The following is an 11,987-nucleotide window of genomic DNA, read 5'->3' as shown; positions in this document are numbered from 1 at the left end:
CACGAGGGGAAAACACAGATATTAACTCTAGTGTACAAGATACAGCGCGGCCAAGAGCGTGACTACCACAGAGTTAGTCGGAACAACCTGGCGATGAGTGGATGAAGATCTGGAGTTTTTATACTGCAGCACTGATGAGTTGATGGGAGACAGGTGTGGAGGGGAAACACTAGCTAGGTGAGGGACGCCACACACACACACACATACACACACACGTACACACACACACACATTCACACACAGGAAGATAGAAAGGGGAGGTGGAGACAAGAAGGAGACAGGGAAAAGTACAGTATTATGTTTATAAAATCTGTATTTCGTATGTAATTTTTTTAGAGCTCCTTCACACCTATAGTCAACCCACACAGTGTCTTCACTTATGTTGCCTAATCAGACCTTTTCTCTGGAAAGTGTGGACATTTACAAAATGTGCTTGACTGAATGCCCCTACCCCACTGGGACAACCTATTGAGTAATGATTATTACAGCATTATTAGGTCTAATCAGCGTCAGAGTAGTTGAAAACACCTGGGCGGGTGTACAGAGCCTTTTATATGCCATGTCACTCGTAACTACAGTATATTTGGCAGGAAACACAGGCTGTGAGACAATCAGACAGGTAGCTAGCTTAGACAGATTCTCTAAAGCATTGAGTGAGCGCATTTGATATGCCAGTACTAAACCCTCATTTTGCAGGAAAACTGTACGACAAAATTGATAGGTTGAAGTTTAGTAAGGAAGTTGGTTACAATGAACAGTTTGGGTAAATCATTTTCCTTTATTTTATCTTACAAATAAAGTTGGCTAACGTGGGGGTGACAGACTGATTCATTGTGTCCCTCAACCAGTCAAACAAAGCACTGTTGTGTTACCAGATTTCAGTCATTACTATAACTTGGCAAAGACAGTGTTATTATTACAGATAAGAATGATGAGCTATGAAACTATTAAAGATACAAATTTTAATTACAGTAACTGAAGTATCCTTTCAACCAGTCTTTGGACTCTGTTTTCCCATCTCTGGTCCTTTCATAGTTTATGTTTTTACCATTACTGATGTTATTTTGTATTTGTTCATTTGTCTTTGTGCTTCTGTCTAAAAACCATACCTCAACCATAATCTAGTGGCTTTTTTTCTTGTTTCTCATTATTGAAAAGCACTTTGCGCTACATTATTTCTTCTTGTTGTTTCTTTCTTCTTCTTCCTCCTCTTCCTCTTTTTCTTATTATTATTATCTTGTTGGCATCATATCATGAGTCTGTATGTTCTAATGTGACTGCAGTACATGACTTGTTAATATTTGTCTTCTTCAGCATGTGCATCCTTTGATTCTGCAGTAAATAAAGTGATGCTGATGTGATTCTCATGTGGTGCTGTGATGTGTGTGTGTGTGTGTGTGTGTGTGTGTGTGTGTGTGTGTGTGTGTGGTGCAGAGTGAGAGAGAATAGAGAGCAAGGGAGATAAATGCTGCTGTCGTGCTGTGCGGTGCACTCCGTCACTTTGATAAATCTCACAGCGAGCTGAAGACACCTGCTGACAGCACACTAAAATCTGATTGGCTGGAACAGCTCCAGGTCAGGGGGATGCTAATGGATATGATGTGGACAACAAATCGCATAGGGTAAAAGCACACACACACACACAGACACACACACACACACACACACACACACACACACACACACACACACACACACACACACACAGACCCACACACACAGACAAGGAGACACATGAACAAGTAGGTCACACACGCAGCACACACATTTATGAAGAATATCCTGCGCACACTCATACAGTATATGGATGCACAATTACCCCCTGTCCGACTTTGTGTGTATCATTAGCAGGGCAATTACAGCTAATGATAGAGAGTTGCCACTCTGACTCACCTGATAATTAATTAGCTCATTTGCAGTTATTTTACATTATACAGCTATTTTCACGTAAATGATTCCTGGTAGACAATTAGACTGGAAATAGTGAATCCAGGAAGCATAAGTATTCCCTTGAACACGAGCATTTACATATACAGTATAGTACAAAGAATCTGATACACACATACTACACGTCAAGCACGTAACATCTGTTTCCTTCTCGTCTTTACACCCACGCACACACAGACATTACACTCTCCACTGATCTGTTTTGATTTGTTGTTCATCATGTAGGTCAGGAAGGCTCATGCTCTCCCACTCGACACCCTGTACCTGCTTCTCTGTGTTTCTCTTTTGAGAAACACAGATCAGTCACCAGGCATTAAATATGATTTGATTTCATTCTGATTTTCCCGTGATTTGAGTGAAATCACAGCTGATAGAGAAAGTGCTAGAAAAGGGGGTGAACAGAGAGAATACAACATGAGTGAAACATCAGTGAGAGTGGAGAGGAGAAAGTCCTGGTGTACATTGCGGGTGGGGGTGGGATGATGAAACGCAGTTGCAGTCTGACCTTTGAAGAGCTGGTGGAAAATGTAGGGACAACTTCAAAAGAGCACCATGAAATATACAACACAACGCTGCTGCTGTCGCTTGAAAACCTCGTACCTCCAGGTGTGCTGTTTTTCAACTGGTTGTTTTCTCCTCGAGCTCACCTTTGATATTTTCCTTCACAGGTTGGACAAGCATTGCTACCTCAGAAGCCCCTGTGAAACACGAACTGTTGGAATACAGATTGTTGTCTTTTTGTCTCCTGAACTTTGGCTTTGTCAGACTCTTTTTATCTGTTTTTTGAAAGAAATATGACAGTGAATCAGATGCAGCTCTTCTTTGTGTCTCCCTTCCTCTTTAAATCCATCTCTCCCTCCATCTCTTTCCACGCTTCACATCATTCACTTGCCCTATCTGCGTCTCCACCTACCAATGCACTGCCGTGCATGTGTGTGTGTCCTTTCTCTTGATCTGTCCATCTATCTGTCTGTCTGTCTCTATTTTGCTTTCTGTGTGTGTTTGTGTGTGTGTGTGTGTGTGTGTGTGTGTGTGTGTGTGTGTGTGTGTGTGTGTGTGTGTGTGTGTGTGTGTGTGCGCTTGATGCAGATGAGACATTGATACATGATTTGCTGCGAGTCTTTCTGTCAGAGGACATCAGATCATCACCCGCACACAAACTCTCATAAACACATATGCAGGCAAACACACACACACACACACATACATGTAGGCACACGCACACCTACACACACACACATATATATACACAGTGTCTGAGGAGATAAGGGAGTCTTTGAAGGTGGAAATTAGTTTTGGCGCCTGGCTGCTCCTGTCTTGCAGGTCATGTGACTAAATCCTCCAGTCACACCAACATAAACTGATAAGACAGCTACTCTGTGACTGTGTATTTGTGTGTGCGTGTATGTGTGTGCGTTTGCACACGCACGCACGCACGCACGCATGCGTGTGTCTGTGTGTGTGTGTGTGTGTCCTGTTCGCTGTATGACTGTGCACATTTACCTGAGTGCATGCACTGAATGAGTGTGTGTGTGTTTGTGCCTGAGTTTGCCTGTTTGTGTGTGTGTTTGTATATTCCATTTATCCAGTGTGCGTCTCTTGTGGCAGGGCGAGGTAATTGGTGGCAGATAAACACCGCTTAACACACACAGACACACACAGACACACACACAGTAATCAGAAGGGATTTACAATGTGTAGTTTGGAGCCTAATTGCTCTTCAGGTCCCTGTGAGAGTGCTGCCAAAGCCATTAGCCGCTGCTATTCTCAGAGAATTCAGTGTGTGTCACTTGAGTGTGTGTGTGTGTGTGTGTGTGTGTGTTTGGTCTCTTGAAAATGAGTGTGCACTTCACTTCAGTGTATTTATGCACTTATGTGTGTGTATGTGTGTGTGTGTGTGTGTGTGTGTGTGTGTGTGTTTCAAGCATTTGTGTGTGTGTGTGCTTGTTCTTCTGTGTGTACGCCCTTATTTGCTTCTCATTGGTGCGTGCTTGCCCGTAGCTTTAGTGTTTTTCTCGGGGACTTGGCTCCCCTCCAAGCCTGGAGAGCTAATTGGAATTAGAATAACATTCCTCAAAGGCCGCTCGTTTAGTGCCCGCGCTGAGTGCTAACGACGAGTAGTGGGTGAGTGAGAGGCGGGAGAGAGCGCCCTAACGATCTGCGCTAACAATGTTTTATTCTGATTTTTAATGAGGGGTAATCACTCAGCTGGAGAGGAAGAGCAGTGAGAAAAACAGAGAAAGTTGAGGGAGGGACGGAGGAGGTGGGGAGAAGCGAGAGGAAGAGAGGTGAGGAGGAAACAGTAATTATCTCCTCTCCGAGCTGTGAGTCACAGCCTGTCTTGCGGTCTCCCCTGAGGAAATTAGAGATGCACACTAACTGCCTTTATTCAGAGTCAGTGCTACCTGACAGCACCAGGATAACAAAACAGAAGCCTTTCTGTCACTGGAGTCTCCAAAGAACAAACGCTGCAGCCACCACTATCTGCTTTAGCCTACCAGTGGTCTAATATAATTTCCATGGCGGCTGTAGACATGAATTCCAAATGTTTCCTTAACCCATGAAAATGTTGTAAAGAAACATTTCCTGTAACATAGCTATAAATGTAGATATTTTAATTTCATTATGCAGATGAAGGGGGAAGGGTATCCTGTTGCATGACTTTTTGCCTGTGATGTGGTTGTGCTGATTCACTGGGAATACCACAATATCCTCCGGGAAGAGGTAATGCCCACTCCTACCCAAAAGTGGTACAGCGAAATGTATTACTACATAAGCATGAAAGAAAGTGTGCTGAAAGTTTGGGGACGTAGCGATGATTTCCAGGCTATGCAGAGCTACTGTTGGTTGTAGATGGCCAAAGACGAAAGCTCTACTGCAGAGGATAAAGGAGGCCATGAGGACGAGGTTGTGCAACGCAACTACTTTAAATGTAATATGAAAGCTTCCTCCATTTTTGACTGTCTTGGTTGCAGCTGGTCAACCGCGCGCATCCGTATGTCAGAGTTTAACAAAATTGAATTCTATGTGAAAGCAATGAAGAAATTTATTTTTACTCTGCAAGCAAATCCACTGATCATAGCAAATCTATTGAAGTGAATTTATGAGACTCTCCTCCCACAAAAAAACCAACCCCATAGGTCGTTTGGGCAAGCACCTTACGACCCAAAGTCATGTTTTATTGTTAAGTGACATCTAACAGTCGTGTGAGACAGCATCAGTCTTTTCGGCAAATGCCGTCAAACGACATGTTTATGTTCAAGTGACAACGACCTCCGTTGGCCGTAGTAATTAAGACTTGAGCAAAGGAGGAAGTCAGGTGACATTGTTAAAGAGCAACACAGTCGACATACAGAGGAGGTCAGGGTGGATGGATGGATCGACAAAACACTGGACTCTACCGCGGGAGACCGCTGCTCATTTTCTATCTCCAACCAACAGTCAATCCTGTTTCTCTTAACCATGACCACAATCGTCCTATAACCTTAATCACATCTTTATTATTGTAATTAACCACATGTTTATTATTGTAACCATGACAATGAAGGACCTTTAACCTTAAAAAAGTACTTATTTTAACCCAAACCATGATCTTTCTGTAAACCTAACCAAGTTGTTTTTGTGCCTCAACGTAACCAAACTTTTACCATAGCGGTGTCACATTATGAAATAGGTAATTATTTTTCAGCAGTAATTTTTAGCAATTTATCTGAGTAATATCTCCTAAAATTTCAAAATGTTTTTTTTTTATTTTTATTTTATATATTGATGTTTTAAATGTTTCATCTGATATCCCCACAATATCCACTCTTCCAATACAATATCCATTCGTAAAGCAGAATAAACAATTTTTTAGCCATTCACAGCATTTAATTAAAGCTGGGTAAAGATCATGGTCTGGTTTAATACTTAAAACAATCTTCCCCATCTGGCCAATGGGCTAGATCAGTTGTGGGACCATAACCCATTGAACAATTAGGCTCTTTAAATCCAGGATCCCTCCAGGAAGCCATCCAAACCTACAATTAAGCTCCTATTGTCGATATACTGTAAACTCATAAGATTTTTCACTCAGCCCAACTGACCATAATCAATACAGAGCACAGAAGGGGTAGTGAGGGGGAAAAAACAGAGTGAGAGACAGGGCTTGAAAGAAACCAAATTTGCAAATCAGAGTGAGAATCAGTGAGAATACGGGAAGCACTAGAAGACAAAAGAGAGAGGACGGCCAAAGAGAAAGAGACATATGAGGCCTCAGAGAGAAAGAGAGCGAGAGAAAGAGAGAGAGAGAGAGAAAGAGATGGAGTGATACGGCATACAGCAGTAGTGGAGTGTGAAACAGATGCTGCTCAGTGGAGAGTGAGAGGCCAATGGAGCTTGTAGAATGCTTAGAAAGGGCAGAGGCTGAATCAATTCACACACACGGACACACACATTAATCTACACTATCCATGCACATGTATGTGTGTGTGTGTTTGTGTGAAGTGGGAGGAGTGGGTGTGAGGAGAGTGAAAAATGTGGGCAAGAGCAGGGGAGGTGGGGGGTGGGGAGTGAGGTGAGTGATAGTGGCAGGGGAGAGATAGAGGTGGAGATGGATCAGGAGAGAGATGGAGGCTGATTATCGCTGAGCACTGACAGAGTAAAGGCCCCGTGGGTGTGATAGTAACACACACACATTTTACACACACACACACAAACACACACAGACACACACACATACACACACACACGCGCACACACAAAGGGTCTTCAACTAAACACAGGAGCTTACACACTCACCCACAAAGTGATGGAGATGGAGCTGCCAGAGTGTAATACAGTTAAACCCCCATTTCCATCGCCATCACCACTGAACGCCTGTAACCCCCCCCCGCCTTTTTCTGTCTCTCCTCCCGTGATCATATTCAACTCCCAGCCTAATTCTCAGTCTTCCTCTGCCTCCAATGTCCTTACCTCCTCTCCCTCCCTCCCTCCCTCCCTCCCTCCCTCACTTCTCTTCTGCTTACTTTATCATAGCTTCTCTCCACATGAGGGGATTCTCCAGACCCTCGGAGCAGAAAATGGAGGCTAGTGGAGAAAGACAGCAAGAGATAAAAAAAAAATTCACACTGGCAAATATGTTGCACACACCCACATGTGCACATACAGTACATAAATTCAGAATGCTGCTGTTCAAGGGGAGAAAATTAACGTTTACGTATTTTTACCATAATTGTCATTATTATGATTATGCTCAGCCGTCGTCATCATCCTCATGGTCAGCATTATGATTATCAGATGTGATGCTACCAGACGTTTCAAACCTAAAAACCGTTCTACACTGAATGTTTAGTGCAAAGAAAACCACCCCTTCTAGCCTAACCTGCTGCTCAACGCATTGTTCACATTACACATAGCTCTCGGCAGCAGTTCATTCAGGATTCAACTGTGACAAATATTTATTCACATATCCCACACCTACTGTACCTAAGTTCCAACTCCTAATTATTGTGAAAACTCTTTCACCTTCAGCAAGATTATTCTAATGCCTTTGTGCATCCACCCAAAACTGAAAAATGTAAAATCAGTAATGTCCAAACAAGACGAAGAGTCTACAGCCATACTAGCAGGTCTGCAAGGCTGTACTTGGACACAACAGTGCTTTGAGCTAAATGCTAACATCAGCGTGCTCACAGGGACAATGCTAACATGCTGATACTAAGCAGGTATAATGTTTAGCATGTTCACCACCTTAGTTTAGCATGTTAGCATGTTAACATTAGTTTATAAGCGCCAAACACATAGTACAGCTGAGGATGATGGGAATTCGGGTATTTGGTCATAAACCAAAGTACTGGACAAATTAAAAATTAAGCCTGATGATGGTTTTAGATGAATCATGAAAGTAAAACTACAAATGTCAACCTTATGGTAGCAGTAGAAGAAAGGTCAGGGGTTCACAACACTCATTAGGATTCATCAACTAGAACCCATGAATACAAGTCTTGTGTAGGGTGACCAGGTGTCCCCATTTTCCAGGGGACAGTCCCCGTTTTTGATGGCCTGTCCCCGGCTGGAGCTGTCCCTGGAAACGTCCCCATTTTTAACTGTGAATTAAAAGCAGACAGAAGGACCGGAGCAGAGCAGATGGGCAGTCGTCTCGATTGTGATTGTTCTGGCGAACAGAGGGGGCCGGCTGCTTAATTAAGTTCATTTCACTCTTCTACTACTACTAACCACTTGTTTGCCTAGTTTAAGAGAAAACTGCTGTGGAAATCCACAACAACACCATAAATGTCCTTTCAAGCCAGGAGGTAACCCAGGGTTAGAATCAGGGGTGGGGTTACGGGCCTCGGGAACCGTACTACGGTGATAGTTAGCTGATTTGTAGGCATACAGTCTACTTTGATGTAGGCTACCATACGATTTACAAATATAATGCTTTTTCCATTTTAACATATTTAATATGGTATTTTTTTGGCAGGTCTAATGTGGGCCGCCTCTGTAACTTGTTTTACAAATTGTAGATGGGGGATATGAATGGCCTGAAAAAAAAAAATTCAGTCAGAAGATTTTTTTTTTCTTCAATTCCTGTAGGGAGAGTTGAGCGCAAGGACAGGAGGAAGACTGGACAGGAAGAGTGAAGGAGATAGAGGAGGAAAGGTAAATAAATGATCAGAGAGCCTATCAATATATTATTATAAACGACAAAATACAAAAATAAGGCAAGCAATGGAAATCTGTTAACCAAAGTATTTATCTAATAGTGCACTATTTATTATTACAGAGTTACTTAGTTCGTACTCAATTTAATCAGTTGGCCTGCACCATGGTTTATGACAGTACATCAGTTACCACCATGTGGTAACATGGTTTTAATTTCAGAAATCGGGTCAGCTCACTCTTTTGAGAACCCATCTCAACATTGAATAGATGTTGAGATATTTCAGTGGATCAGTCAAAACCTTGACCCGCTCTACAGGAAAAGTCAGGTGATCACCAAAGTCATTGAGATTCATCTTCTGGATATCTGTGCCAAATTTAAGGGCAATCTACCAAACAGTTGTTGAAATATTTCAGTTTGGACCGAAGTGGTGGGCAGACCGGCTTTACCATCTGTAGAGCCACTCCACTAGCAGGGCTAAAAAGTGATGGATGAATTTGTTATTGATTGATAAATGTGAAATTGCTGTCACACTACTTGACTTACTTCAGTTTACTTTGCATTAGATATTTTTGGTCATGATTATGTAAAACTACATTGGTTAAATATTGTGTAAATGATTTATTTATTATGGCTGGATATGGTTTGGTTGTGTTTTATGTAAAAAAAATAAAATAAATAAATAGGTTGACTCGACACAGTCCACAGTTTTCATATATATTATTAAAATACGGCGTGTAATTTAATTTTCATACAGATAAGGACTTCTTCAGAGGGAACTAGGAGCTACCCAGGTTTCAGTCAATATCACATAGTATAGACTGCGGTAACCTGTAGTATTTACATTGTCAGATATCACTTGAGAAGTGAAAAATGCTGGTTTTGCACACATTATTCAATTTTATTTGTTCAATAATCTCCTTTTTGTGCTTTAATAAAAAACTCAAACACATTTCCTTCACTTATCCAACTTTTCTTTTTCAGCATGTTTATATCCATGGCAAAGTAATCTGAAAATACCAAGAAACAGCTGGAATACAGCGTTTGATATCCATTATGATTATAATTATGATGAGGTAAAGACTGGCTGTTCGGGGCACCTTTCTACAGTTATGTACCCCTTTACCTAAAGCCTGTGTGTTTTTACATTTGGCTGTGAGAACGAGATGTTGAGTTTGTCGACTCTGTAGAATAACACCTTTCGAATAACTACGCCCAAAAATATATGAAATAAATGGTGATGTTTCACAGTCTGACAAAAGGACAGAATGGGGTACAAACAGACTTTTATCAGAAGAGGAGGATTATGGAAATCAGGTTGTGATCTGTGGTGCAGTAATCCTTGCCGCAGCGAGCAATCCCATAAAAAGTGTTAGTGAGATTAACCAGCAGATTAGCCACGTAGCCACGCACATATTTAACTGATTAAAACCCTTGAAAATCCGGACACTGGGGAGGACCCACACCGTTTAGGATCTGTATCCGCTGTTAGCTCTTTCCTCTGGCATAATTATTGAAAATTTTGTGTGTTCCTCTCTGAGTGTGTTGTGTCTGTACTCACATAGCCAGTGCTAAAAGAATAAAGATGGGGGATTAGCATGGCCCAGAGGGTGACAGAGGAGTTTTCATTTCCTTTCTATCCTGATGATTGATGACAAAGTTTCTTATTCCTTTTTTTTTTTTTTTCAATCTATTGTGGACTATAAATGTAGCATTTAGGATCAAAAGTGAGACAGCTTGTGTGAGTATGTGTGTGTTCAAGCGCTTATAGTTGGCATTAGTTGGAACGATTCATGGTAGAGATAATCAATGTCTCGGAGCAGCAGACCCTAGTTTATAGCTATCAATTGGGTAATCAATAGATGATTTCAGTCCTTAGGGAAAACAGTCCTGGAGATGTGCGTCTGAAAACTGCTCGCCAATTTTCTGATCAATTCCACCACAACTGTATGTTGTTTCAGTTTAGACTCATAAATCAACATTATTGAAGGGTCTTATGTTGCTGTAAGATAAACACAAACTATAAACAGTAGATAAGGTTCAAGATAAGGCTAAAGGACACAAATTGGGATTTCAGTGCAAACATACAAATTAGAAAAATAGTGAAAGTGTAACAAAATCATAAAAGAAGGTCGACAGAGATAGAAAGAAATGTAACTAAACATTTTTTCGTGCAAACATAATTGGATCTTACCTTACACTCTTACAAACTATACTGTGGATCAGCAGGTATTATCAATGGGAACTTCTTCAAAAAGCTGTTTATGTATACACACACGCTTCACCTCCCGGACACTAATATTTCTGATAGTTTGAATGGAAAAGATATTCTGACTATTTAAGATCAATCAAACACTGAGAACCACAGTATATATGAATGTCAATTTGATTTTCAGATTGTGAGGATAATAGTTCATGGCAATAGTTTAGGTGTTAAAAATGAGTAACGACAAACTAAAAGCAGGACTTGACGTGACTCCGGTTTAATTACAATGCAGGGAACCTTTGAACTGGAGTACATCTTGTTACTGTGCACAACACACACCAAATATGAGTTAGAGTGTATCAGATTTGCACATGGTAATTATCAGAATGATGAATAATCCAGTACAGTTTCACCTAAATCCTCCTGAATCTTCACTGTATTCAAGAAGAACTAGCCGTATAATACCCTGTGGAAGAATGGGATTATTTTCAGAGAGCCTGCTTCACAGAAAGACAGAGCTCTATGCAGGATCATCGACCGCTGAGAAACCTTTTTTTTTTTTTTTTTGCTGACAAGCCTGTGGAAAGGCATTATGAACAATGAAATTATATTAAAAACCCATTCACTGTAAGAAACACATTCTGACAAAAAGAATTATTCTTTGAACCACTGACGGATCAAAGAAGACGAACTCTGTACACTGTACTCCCTTGTAGATATTAGGCACATAAAGAATCCACATACATGACAACAGGCAAGATTTTCTTTAACTAAATCCTAATTTGACCATAACACCGTGACAATGCTTTGATGAAGATGTGAGCTGGAAACTCTTTTGTGCAAAGACTTCGCCTCTTGACGGATAAATATGATGCAGTATTCTCTGGTGTTCTTCTGACTAAATGAGGCTTGTTCAGGATGTAGTACTTAATTAAGACTTCCTTGCTCTGGCAGGGAACATTTCACCAGCTGTAGCTTCTCTGGAATGGGGCTGGGCTGATGTGTGTTCGTGTGTGTGTGTGTGTGTGTGTGTGTGTGTGTGTGTGTGTGTGTGTGTGTGTGTTTGTTTGTGTGTGTGTTTGTGTGTGTGTGTTTTCAATAACTCCAACTGACTGACAGTCAGCTTCAGGTGAAGATGCATATTAAAGATGGAAAATCCTCACTCACTCACTCACACTCTCACACACACAC

This window comes from Xiphias gladius, chromosome 19 (genome assembly GCF_016859285.1).
Source record: "Xiphias gladius isolate SHS-SW01 ecotype Sanya breed wild chromosome 19, ASM1685928v1, whole genome shotgun sequence".
Lineage (NCBI taxonomy): Eukaryota > Metazoa > Chordata > Actinopteri > Istiophoriformes > Xiphiidae > Xiphias > Xiphias gladius.
The sequence above is the reverse complement of the archived record's forward strand: the minus strand, read 5'-3'. Positions refer to the sequence as shown.